Here is a 13,450-nt window from a genome sequence, read left to right on the forward strand (position 1 = left end):
AGATCAAAAATGGATGTCTATTGCAGTGGAATAATATAAGAGGAGTTAAACTGGAATGCTCAACACAGAACAACACTGAAGTACTACTATTACTCAATGGCTCCCTATTGGTCCTTTTTGATCAAGTCAAAAAGAAATTCCTTATAGAATTCTGGCATGTCCAAAAGTCAGTTTCAGGTTTACTCTCCAGTCCAGCTGGTGAATATGGGAATCTTGAGGCAATGTTACAACTGCCTTATGTACACAGACCACCCTCTCCTCTTCCCAACAAGCTCAAATATATGTGAGAGATGCAACTATATAGCCAAACTGGAGGCTGAGCTCTCTCAACATAGTACTGGCATGGTCAGTCTGGAGGAGAAGGTAATCACACACACCACAAATCCAGTCTCACATAGACCTATTGCAACAGCAAACCAAACACATAAACACGCAAAAACATACTCAGAGGCTCTAAATAAAAATCTGCCCAAGCAACAGAGACCTCCAAAGCAGACATCCAAGCAACTGCTACCCCACAACAATACCCACGTATCACATAGTTCACAAAGTCAGTGTGCCACACAGTCACAGCCCTTAAGGCTAAACAACACACCTAATACACTTGTAATAGGTGACTCTATTATCAGACACACTGATTTCCCTCTCACCAGGCTGAACAAGGAGAAAGTCACTGTAAGCTGCCTGTCGGGTGCCAGGATCCGCCACATAACACAAGCACTCAGGTCACTCCAAAGCAAGTACAAATATGACTCTGCCATTGTCCATGCTGGTGTGAATGACCTGAGATGTACCTCCCTGGATTACATGAAAAGAGACATAGAGGAGCTCTCTGATCATGTTGCCCAGGCCGGTATGACCCTGACCTTGAGTAGCATCTTACACTCACCAAGAATGATACCACAACATAAAGACAAAATGATCAATTTCAACAATTGGCTAAAGTATTGGTGTCACTCAAAGGGGATCCAGTGTTTGTCAGCATGGGATGACATGCTTGACAAGCCACGTTGCTTCGCTAGGAACGGCTTGTACCTGTCCCCCCTGAGTTTTCAAATACTGGCCAAGGCTCTTGCCACCCCCATAGTGCATTTTTTAGGCAAGGCTCAAAAGACAAACCCACCTCCTTAGACAACACAAGAAAAAGAAACTAAGGGTAATGCTGCTCAATGCCAGAAGTCTAAACCTCAAGATGCATGCACTCGAGGATCTCTTCGGTATGGAAAATATCGATATCTGTGCAGTAACAGAAACCTGGTTCAAGGCTCCCGAGAGCACCCCAACACTACCAGGCTATACCTCATACCATGCTTTTTGGCCCCAAAACTCGGATGAACCACAAGAGGAGGGGGAGTATCCATATTCATCAAAGATACCCATACCTCCAGGCTAGTGGCACTGCACGAAGCATCTGAGACCATCCATGTGCAACTAACAGTGGGAAAAACTGCCTTCCAGTTTGTAGCCTGCTACAGACCACCCTCCCAAACTCAGGAACCCCACTCAGCTTTCCTGAAGACACTGGAGAATATGAAGGCCTCTCTATACACCATTATATTGGGTGACTTTAACTACCCAAACATAGACTGGGAGCACTACTCAAGCCCCAACACCCTAGCCCAATGGTTCCTAGAATTTATAAACTCAAATGCTATGGAACAACTGGTCACCACTCCCACAAGAAGGGAAAACATATTGGACCTGATCATCACCAACATGGAGACTCTATGTTCCATACCAGAGGTATACCCCTCATTGGTAAGATTTGACCATAAATTAATCACTAAGGAAACCACGGTCAAAAACTTCTCAAAAGCAAACTTCCCACTTCTCAAAACCAAGGTGGAATCCTTCAAAGCCCCAGGACCAGTGGAAAATATGGCCCAAACCGCAGAATCCTTTACAAACACATTCTATGGATACCTACAGGAATGCATGGATTGTGCTATCCCAAATAAAACCAAGACACTCTCCTCCAAAGGCAGGAGACCTGCCATAAATAAGCTGTACAACAGAAGGAGGAAGCTACTACATGATAGAGCAAAATCCCTGAAAGGGAAGGCAACTCTGATCAGTACTAGCAAGAAACTATGATCCCTCATAAAATAATCTAAGGATAGCTTCGAAAGAAAAATTGCACAAGATGCTAAAGATAATCACAAGGCTTTCTTTAGTTATGTCAGAAACCTGGGTGGAAACTCCCAGATATGCTCTGAGTTAGTGCAAAATGACAAAAAATACACTGAACCCACAGACATTGCCAACAACCTGGCAGACAGGTTCAGTGCAAACCTCTCCCCCCTCCCCTGCAAATAAGCAAATGACTATCCCAACAGAGTGTAGCCTCGCTGACATCACAGATGCACAGGTGAGATCTGCCCTCTCCAAAGCAAAAAACACAGCATCAATGGGACCGGACGGTGTCCCGGGCTGCATTTTACATGAGCTCCAAGAAGAACTGAACCCTCACTTAAAATCACTGTTCAGTCTCAGCCTTACAACAGGATATGTACCCAAAGAATGGTGTACAACAGTGGTCCCACTCCATAAAGGTGGTGCCACAACGGACCCCGGAAACTATCGCCCTATAAGCCTAACTAGCCTGGTCTGCAAAGCTATGGAGCGTATCATCATGGAACTCATAAACAAAGACATTGGGAACCTCCAAATACTGGATCCTACCCAGTTCGGCTTTGTTAAGGGCAGATCTTGCCTCTTGAACCTGGTCAATTTCTTTGAAACAGTCACCAAGGCCATAGACAAAGGGAAGGTAGTCCACACAGCCTACCTTGACCTTGCAAAAGCCTTCAACACATTACCACACTCGGGCATCATAAATAAGCTCACCAGCTTAAATATCAACCCCTATGTGACAAGATGGGTTGCAAACTGGCTTAGGGATAGAACCCACATGGTCAGAATTGCAGGTGCCATGTCAGACTCTAAACCAGTTACAAGTGGCGTCCCACAAGGCTCAGTCCTGGGACCTCTCTTGTTCGGTATATATTTCTCTGAGGTACAGGCTAACACAGGAGGACTATGGCTGACAAAGTTTGCAGATGACTGCAAACTGGGGGCCATAATCAACTCGCCAGCTGACACAAGCATCCTCCAAAAAGGTCTCACAGAGATGGATAACTGGTGCCAGAGCCATGGCCTAAAGCTAAATGCCAAAAAGTACATAGTCATCCCCTTTGGGAAAAACAAAGTGCCCACAAATTACCACATAGGTGGTAATCCATTAAGTACAGAAGAAGTAATTAGGGATTTGGGGACCCAAGTAGATTGCAATCTCTCCTTTGACAATCACATTGCCAAAGTGGTTACAAAGACATTCTATATAGCCCACCTTATCACGAAGGGGTTCACATCTAGATCAAGAGAGGTCATTGTGCCCCTCTACTCATCACTCATCAGGCCCATAATTGAATACAATGCCCCATTTGGGATGTACCTTACCCAACACCTGCTACAACTATAAAGACCTCAAAAGTACCTCACCAAGAGGATCAAGGGACTCAAACAGATGCCCTACGCAGTTAGGCTAAAGAAACTCCAGATCTACTCAGTTGCTTACCGCCTATTCAGAGGCGATCTGTGCCTGACGTATAAAGCCATGTTCAACCCAGAATTAATGGACATGCTCCACCTCAAGAAATCCAAATCCATCAGAACTACATGCTCCAGTGACTTAAACCTCAGCACAGAAATAAATAGAACATGCTGGAGGGACAGATTCATATCCCAAAGGCTCCCCTCACTCTGGAACAAAATCCCAATCCATGACAGACAGAGCCCCTCAATGACCCTCTTCAAGAAGAATCTTGACGTTTGGATGGGAGATCGTAAATTCACCCCTGGGATCTCTTCTGTGTCACTGCTAGACAGAGGTACAGTAAACTAACCATAAATGGGCTATATTCTGTGACCTACTATACAGAGGCAAAGTCAACTAATCTAAGAAGGGTGGCGAAAGACAAACACACTCTGGCTAGGCTTGTAAATGCCCTAGGGCAGATAGCCTAGTATCAACCTATGAACAGGTGTTTAGTGGTTATGGATATGGTCTAAAGGCTGACATTAATGACAAAGGATGTGATAAAAGGTAGGGACTGGCTACAACACACTTGACCAGCTAGGTACAAGCAGAGGGGAAAATTGAGGAGGCAAGCAGGATCAAACCAACAGCTAATGACAGTGACAGCTGCAGCACACTGTTCTGCTCTGGAGTACTACTATTACTCAATGCAGTGAAAATCAGGATAGAACAAAAATCAAAGAGATAATGGGGAAAGGCAACATGGACAACACTATAATCTGTGACTGGAGTAGAACACTGCACTCACAAGAGAAGTTTACTTCCAAGATTTTCCATTGCACATGGAGGGGATGTGATACTAAATGATAACAGGTTAGAAAATAACACACACAGTCACACTTTTTCACCATGATGGATGGCAGGAGGAACACTATTGCCAAAATTAAGGAGGTCATCAGGATGGCAAGTATAGCCTAGCTATGCAAGAAGCTGAGACCAAGTAAGCAAACTGTAAGTACTGACAGATATTCATGGAGTAGACATTGCAGAATTAATGTAAGGAATTATAGCATTTAGTTAAAAGAATTCCAAAGGACTTTATTATTTAATACCTGCAAGATAGAAAACTGCAATTTCTAATGTCATGTATACTATCTTTTTTCATGGCAATGAAATTAAGAGTTACAATTGTAACTTAATAATACTAAGAATGCAGACCACGAAAATATTCTCATGCCTATAGTATTAATAATTTTATCGTATTCACAGGAAAGTTAAGAAAATATTTACAGATATGCATATCATTTTCTAAGACTCTCATATCTTCTATAGTGGCAAAAATAGTAAATATTCTTTGAACAGTGAGCATCAGTTTGAGTGTCACCATTACCTCTGAAGAGCTTTCACATTTCCTCAAGTAGGTGTGTATTGAAGGATTGTAATACTTTTTGTGAAGGAATATTTTCTGAAAATCTGGTTCCATAAAGCAGGTGCTTGGTCAAAGCATTTTTATCTGTACACTGCCGGAAGGGTGTCTTACCAGTAAGAGTGAGTCGGTGCTGTCGCTACTATGGTAAGGAAAGGATGGCAATACTGTAAACATGTATATACAAATATCAAGCAGTAAGGTAGCTCTTCTACTAACTGGCAACCACCGGAACTTGTTTAAGTATTTTCAGTGGTGAGTTGTAGTACAGGATGCTGCTAAGCAAACAGTGACACATTTTTATTCTGCTGTTTGCAACAGTTGTATATTATCTGCAGAATGAATGGAGATTAAAGTCAGGTGGTACTCTTGTCTATGAAGTGTGCATGCCTGTCAAAGGCTTGTTCTTCTTTTGAAAGTACATTTCTTAATGGGTCTACTATTAATAATAGTATCTTATTTGATCAACTTGCATTTATTTGAACCCAAAACATAAAAAAAATCATTGTGAGGTTATCAGCCAAAACAGCAACACTACCATGATTACAAATCACAAAAAAATATTTGGAAGGAGAAAAAACACCCGGACTACATGCATATCTACTCAGAGATAGCACGAACTCGGAAAAAGTGAGGAAAGCTGTCTGCTTGACAGATAATCAATTAATTAATCAAACGGGTGGTGAAAGCCGACACACTCTGGCTAGGCTTATAAATGCCCTCGGGCAGATAGCCTAGTACCTACCTATGAACCTATGAAAACAGAACACATACCCTCTTGCTCTTCTTCTTCTAGTCTAAAAGGCAATGCAGGATGCTAGTTATCTTTTAGATAGTATATTCTGGGCAATGATGCACTATATGGCAACAAAGAGTAGAGCTCCCTTTTAAACCTATAGCACAGCTTTACTTGAGTTAGTGTTTCATTTACTTCTGTCTCCGTATGTGTCTTAAATGAGACTGACAAATCTACAATCAAGTCAAGGCATTTTGATGATTACAGTATAATTATGTTATTAAGAGACTGCCTGTTTTGTAATCAGGTCTTTATCCCTCTATAGCAATAGTGCCACTAACAGATTTGAATTTGAAGAGGATGGATAATTCAAGGAAGGCCAATGAAATAGAAAGTGATAAGTTAAGAAATATAAGAAGGCATTACGATGGTTTCATTGATAGAAAGGAAGAGGATTGAAGACTGCAACTCTGAAGTAAGCAGAGAGTGCTTATAGGTTTATAGGTTCATAGCTGTATACTAGGCTAATGACCACCAGGGCATTTATAAGACTAGCCAAGCAATCCAACCCAATTGTGTCCCTATGTATTAAGGGCATTTATTAGGAGGGGATATGCTAGACAGGAAGTTTCTAGAGGTAATGTTGGGGGTGGGTATGTCACTATGGCCATTACTGTATGCTCCAGATTTCTTTTTTTTATGATTTCCCATCCACTGGTCAAGGTTATACTTAAATTGGGTTAGGAATGGACTATGCTTCACATGGATGGGGAGCTTGTTCCAGAGAACCGGGGTCCTCTGAGACATATATCTGAGTTGCCAACATGTTTTATTGATGCCACAAGCAAAATTTAAATAATTTGATCTGCTAGATCTGATGCTGTTCATTTTGCAGATTTGAAAAAGGTCCAACAGAGCTGGATCCAAGGATACTTTGTATGCCAGGCATAGATTGTCTCTTAGTAACCTGTAGAAAGACTATAGAGCTAGGGCTTTAAGTTGATCAATATAGGACAATGTGTTTATATGATGGATTCCCTGGTAAGGAATCTTTGTGGGCATTGCAACTGTTGCATATGTTTGGTTAGGTACATGCCGAAGGGGACATTGTACTCAATAATGGGTCTGATAACTCTACAACAGAAGGAGGAAACTGGTGCAGAATAAGGTGAAGTCCCAAGACTGGAAAAAGTCCCTTATCAGCCTCAACAAAAAGTTGAGCTCCCTCATCAAATCCTCTAAAGTTAGCTATGAAAACAGAATTGCAGCAGATAGTAAAGAAAACCATAAGGCCTTCTATAGTTATGTAAAGAATCTCCACGGCAATACCCAGATTTGCTCTGAGCTACTGCACAATGGTACCTCCTATACTGAGCCAACAGATATTACCAATATACTGGCCAACAGATTCAGTGCCAACTTTACCCCCCCCCAAGGACCAGTCACAATACCAGTAGATTGCCAGGCACCCAGGAGTACTGCAGCACAGGTTAAAACAGCACTGGCCATGGCCAAGAATACAGCTTCTATGGGACCTGACAATATCCCTGGCTGTGTTCTACATCAACTACAGAGTGAACTGGCACCTCACCTGTGTGCCCTGTTCAATCACAGTCTCACCTCAGACTTTGTCTCTACCAAATGGCGCACTGCTACAGTCATCCCTCTCCACAAAGTAGGAGTGACTATAGACCCTGGGAACTATCGCCCCATTAGCCTGATGAGTCTGATATGCAAAGCTATGAAATGCATCATCATGCACCTAATAAACAAGGATACAGGGAATCTCTGAACTCTGGATCCCGCACAGTTTGGTTTTGTGAAGGGTAGATCATGCCTGCTCAACTTGGTCGACTTCTTTGAGTTAGTCACCAGAGCTGTGGATGAAGGCAAGGTGGTTCATACAGCCTACCTTGATCTGGCCAAGGCCTTTGATACCATTCCCCACTCAGGAATCATAGAAAAACTCACTAAGCTAGACATCAACCCCTATATCACTAGGTGGGTTGTAGACTGGCTCACAGGCAGAACCCACAGTGTGAAAGTAGCTGACTCCAAGTCAGACTGCCTACCAGTCACGAATGGAGTCCCACAGGGTTTGGTCCTGGGTCCTCTCCTTTTTGGTATTTACTTCTCTGAAGTCCATGCCAACACAAAAGGACTCTGGCTGACAAAGTTCACAGACGATTGCAAGTTGGGAGCTATTATTAACTCCCCGAGTGATGTTGACATCCTACAGAAAAGCCTCACTGAGACCAACGACTGGTGTCAGAACCATGGCCTTAAGCTCAATGCCAAAAAAGTGTGTCGTCATCCCCTTTGGGAAAAAACAGGTTCCCATGAATTACCACATTGATAGTAGTCCACTGAACGCAGAAGGCGTTATAAGAGATCTGGGAACATAGGTTAACAGCAACCTCTCTTTTGACCAGCACATTGCTGCTGTGGTCAGAAAGTCCTTCTATGTGACACATCTCATTACTAAGGGTTTTGCATCCAGGAAGAAAGTGGTCATTATCTCCCTCTACTTTTCCTCATTAGGCAAGTCATTGAGTACAATGCCCCACTTGGCATGTACCTCACTAGATACCGGAAACAACTGGAGAGGCCACAAAAGTACCTCACAAAGAGGATCCTAGGCCTTAAACATTTGTCTTAAATGGACAGACTGAAAAAACTCCAACTATTCTCTGTCTTATATCGCCTACTTAGAGGCGATCTCTGCTTGACTTACAAAGCCATGTCTGACCCATTTCTGTTAGAAATGCTACATCTAAAAAAATCTCAATCCCTCCATACCACATGCTCCAGAGACCTCAACATCATTACCACAATCAACAGAACATGCTTGAGGGACAGGTTCATAACCCAGAGACTGCCCATGCTATGGAATAGACTTCCCATACCTGTCAAGCAGAGCACCACACTGGCCCTCTTCAAGATAAATCTTGATGAGTAGATGGGAAATAGAAAATTCACCCAAGGGATCACTCAAGTGGTTTTACTCAACTGAGGCACTGGGAACTAAGGCTGGGTGGCACAATGCCAGGGTAATCCTAAGGGCTAATCTTGTAAAGGCCCCAGGGCCATTAGCCTAGTACACACCTATGAATCTATGAACCTATGAACAAATAAAGTGGCACTATGACTTAATTGGACCTGGATGCCATGTTCTATTTATAAGTTGGGTGACACAAAAAGATTTTCTTCTTACCTTGGCCACATGTTTGTCAAAGTCCAGATTACTGTCTACATATGTTCCAAGATTTGTGACTACTGTATCAACACTTAGTGGTGTCTTCTAGATGGAGTAATTAGTCTGGGTGGGTGTTTTCACAAAAGGCACTATAATGCATTTCTTGGCATTGAGCTTTAGTCTGTGATTTTGGCATTGGTCGTTTGTCTGTGTTAGACCCTCTTATAAGATGTTTGTGTCATTGGGGAAATCTGTAATAGCTCTCAATTTGCAGTCATCTACAAACTTAGTCAGTCAAAGGCCCTTGACATTAACCTTTACTTCTGAGAAGTAGATACAAAAGAGTGGTGTGCCAGCATGGAGCCCTGCTCTATCCTACTGGTGACCGTTCTTTCAGTGGAGGTGGTATGACCAAGCCTGACTTCCTAGTTCCTGCCTGTGAGCCAGCTGGCAATCTGGTGATTTATGTACAGGTTTACAGATAGTTTGGTGAGTTTGTCAGCAATACCAGAGTGGGGCATTGTATTGAATGACTTAGCAATGTCCAGGAAGGTGGTAAGCACCATTTTCCCCATATCCATTACCTTGGTGACAATCTCAAAGAAGTCCACCAGGTTTAGTAGGGATTAGCTTCTCCTGGCAAAGCCAAACTGGTTGGTTACAGTGTCTGAAGGCTGTCTGTTTCTTTGTTAATTATTTCCATGATACACTTCTAGCCTTGAGGGATTCTTTTTAAATACACACAACTAAAAGAAGGATGTGTGTGTGTGTGTGTGTGTGTGTGTGTGTGTGTGTGTGTGTGTGTGTGTGTGTGTGTGTGTGTGTGTGTGTGTGTGTGTGTGTGTGTGTGTGTGTGTGTGTGTGTGTGCGTGTGTGCATGTGTGCGTGTGTGTGTGTGTGTGTCTGTGTGTGTGTGTGTGTGTGTATATTGGTCATTAAGGTCTGTGTAGCATTAACCTTCCTGTCAACAAGGACTTTCTAGTGACCATGGGAGGGGTGGAGGTGGGGACATACTAGGGGTTTAGCAGGCATCTGCCTCATAAATCCTACACCAGATCTGTGATATCACACTGCAGCATTTGGAAGAACAAATGTGGTTCCCACTGATTTCATAGAATAGAAACACCACTATGTGGGAATTTTATGGAATAGCCCCTTATACTAAGAGTTTCAGGGAGTCATTAGCTGTACCAACATTGTTATCAAGGCCATACCTTGACCACAAGTCATCCAACATGTCAACTTCACCTCCATCAAGTACTAGGTGGCATACAATGCACAGGTATCATAATTCATGTGTGCTATCCAGACAATTCCCACAATTCCCTCATTTTGCACAAGCTCTGCCTATAGCAATGCTTTGTGTGGAGTTATTTCTCACAAAGATATCTAAATGGTAAATGCAAACACAAGCACTCAATGCAGTAATGTAGTGATTCACTGTTTTGTGTTGCAAGTGATACTAGATATGCCCGGGAGCCAAAGCTAATGAGACCTGTATGCATCCTTCAGACCATGGCACTAGTGTAGACATACAACACTGAGTGTGAGTTAAGAGTGTGAAAGGCCTAGTTCAGCATAGATACCTCTTGTTGTGCATTGCAAAATTTTCTAGGGACTTGTTGCAAGATAAATATTGTATGTGTTATGCTGACAGCATAGTTTTGTGCAAACAGGTACAACATGTGTTCACCAGAGTACCAAATAGCCTACAGCGAGATGAGGAAACATTGGAAGATCTAGTTGCAGGGGATTCTTAGGTGAGGCACACATAGGTGCATTACACTGTGGCACTGTCTGGTCTACAAGTGTGACCCATGTTAAAAACAACATAGAATAAAACAGATACATGCAATACTACACCTAGAGTAGAGTATGCAATATAGTGTGCTGACTGTCTGTACTGTGCTTTGGACATAACTTAACCAAAGTAACAAAGTGAGGAGGGCAGGCACAGTTGTCACTATGTGCACATGTGGGGTAGTACACAGTGACAGTGAACAGCAGCAGCTGCATAGGTGAAATTGCCAGTGGAAGTGAAGTGTTATTTAGATATATGAAGGGGGTGGCTTGTAAGGAGCTGGATATAAATGTCTGGTGACAATGTGCAGCTTCCAGGTTGGATCAAGCAGCCCCACATTCCTGGGGAAGGGGAGACACACACATGCAGCAGTTGGTGGAGCACCTAGTGATTCCGATCTTGGCATGGCATGGTCAGCATGTTGGTCTCCATCATGGAATGGACCTGTCATTAATGCCAGACAGCAGAGATGTATTTAACCATGTAGCCTTGACTCTCTTACCTTGTAATGTATAGGAAACACATGGAAACCACATCTGTGAGGCCATCCCATTTTGCCACCACAAGCTCATCCCTAGTGGGTGGCCAGGATAATATGGCAATCTGTGACTATGACCAGTATGCCTTGTCTGGAATACCCATAGTAGAGCCAGAAGAGTGGCAGCATAGCTCTGAACTTTCCAGAATTTCACTGATCATCCCTGATTTTGCATTATGTTTGCAGACTTTCATTGTATTTTTGTTCCTGATAAATCTCTGAGGATTGCAGTCAGTGAGTAATACCAGTGATTACAGTTTTATACTTCTTCTTGATCAGACATTGCATACTGATATAAAACCAGTGTTCGGTTACAGTTTTAAGAGGATTAATGTGATATTTTAAAAAGTTGTCCTGATTTGGGCCTTTGTTTTTGTATTTGTTCAGAATTCCTAAGCAAAGACTTTGAGAGATATGCATGGCAGTTGTGTACTGCTGCAGCTATACCAAGGTTATTGGCAGACATGGATATTATGATTGCCACTACAGGTCCAGAAGGGTATGCAACAGCTGAGGAGCCTATGCCTGTGATCACTGCTCATTTGGGTGGTGTATAGAATGGCCACAATAGGCTATGGCACTGGACCCTGTGCTGGCTGCAGTAGATGCAAAGTGTCTCTCCAGTGTCTTCAGCAGCATTTGTACTTTAGGTCCATGAATGTCACATCAGTATGCAGGCATTACAACACATCATAATACTCATCTCAGAAACAGGGGCATCCCTCTTTGTCTGGACAACATATGTGTAGATCTGCTGACTGTTGCTCAGTGTGAGAAGACTTGGGTTTGAGCATGAGTTGTGGCATTGATGATCTCTCCCTCTTGATTGGAGCATGCTCTGTGGTGGCTACATTTCCCATTGATATCACATGTGCCATATAGGACTGTCCACACTATGATTGACTGACATGAATGCCCTCTATACAAGGGTGGTGCATGTACCCACTGCTGTAAGTGTTGCTGACATTAGCAATGTGTGTCTGACTGTGTTATGAGCAGACTGCCATCATCATCAGACATCAGTTGTGCACTGATATGTGATAATGTCCTTTCTTGCTTTACCTGACTCTAAGCTAGTAACACCTGTGAAAGGAGACAATGAAACACTTCTGTCTATATATGAACACTTGTGACAATATCACACCCTTCACCACAGCATAAATGAATGTAAAATGTTACAAAGGCAGGGAGCATGTAAGTATCGGTGTGTGGAGTTCAGTGCTGTCATCCATGATTTATTTGCAAGAGAGATATGGCAATGTTTACCAGCAATTAGTCCTGACACATCAACACTCTGAAGACTTTGTCAATTTTTGTCCATGCTCACAATCCACCTACCATGGGAGAGTGAAGTTTGCAGGAGTACTTCTATTTCTGCAAGGGTAAACTTCTAATGTCTTTGTTTCTGTTTAGTTACCACTGAGATAGATGTGCATAAACATACACCTGTTTTCAGTGCCTGGACCATTCATGCTGCAGCTATGCCTGCAACATGTGGTGGGCCTTCTGTACACAGTGAGCACAGGCCATTTACCAACAGCATACAGACAGTAATCCAAACGAGCAGCCAAATAAGAGCCGAAGTTGATGTAGAACACAGTTTATTCAAACAAATGAACGCTGCTGATACACAATTGTGTTTTCGTTATAACACTTTCTCAGATAATGCTAACCCACATCATTTTTTCATTTAAATACTGTGACATAATTAAAACCTCATTTACTATTGGACAAACCATTACATTCACATAATGTCATGTATAAAAATGCATATATATACTGAAATATATAGTGATACACTGATTTTTATTACATTAGATATTGTGGATCTGTTTGGGTGTATTCCACACGAGACAGGTTTAAATTGGTTGGAGGAATATTTATTAACATTTGGGAATTTTTCACAAAGTGATTTTAACAATATACTCCTTCTCATGGAAATAGTATTAAATAACAATTTGTTGTACTTCGAGGGGGAAGTCTATAAACAAAATCAAGGAGTTGAAATGGGGGCAAGTTGTGCCCCCACATATGCCAATATAGTTCTTTCCTGGTGGGAACATAAATTCATCCTTAGCAGTAAATTTACGGGATGTTGGTCATACAAACGTTTTTTAGATGACATTTGTATATTATGGACCGATTCTGAGGAGAAGTTTTTGGAATTTTTGAATTATGCGAAAGGCACCACTCATTTTTTGGATTTTACCTATTC

The sequence above is a fragment of the Protopterus annectens genome, chromosome 4.part0 (assembly GCF_019279795.1).
Source record: "Protopterus annectens isolate FY-2018-M chromosome 4.part0, PAN1.0, whole genome shotgun sequence".
Taxonomy (NCBI): Eukaryota; Metazoa; Chordata; order Ceratodontiformes; family Protopteridae; genus Protopterus; species Protopterus annectens.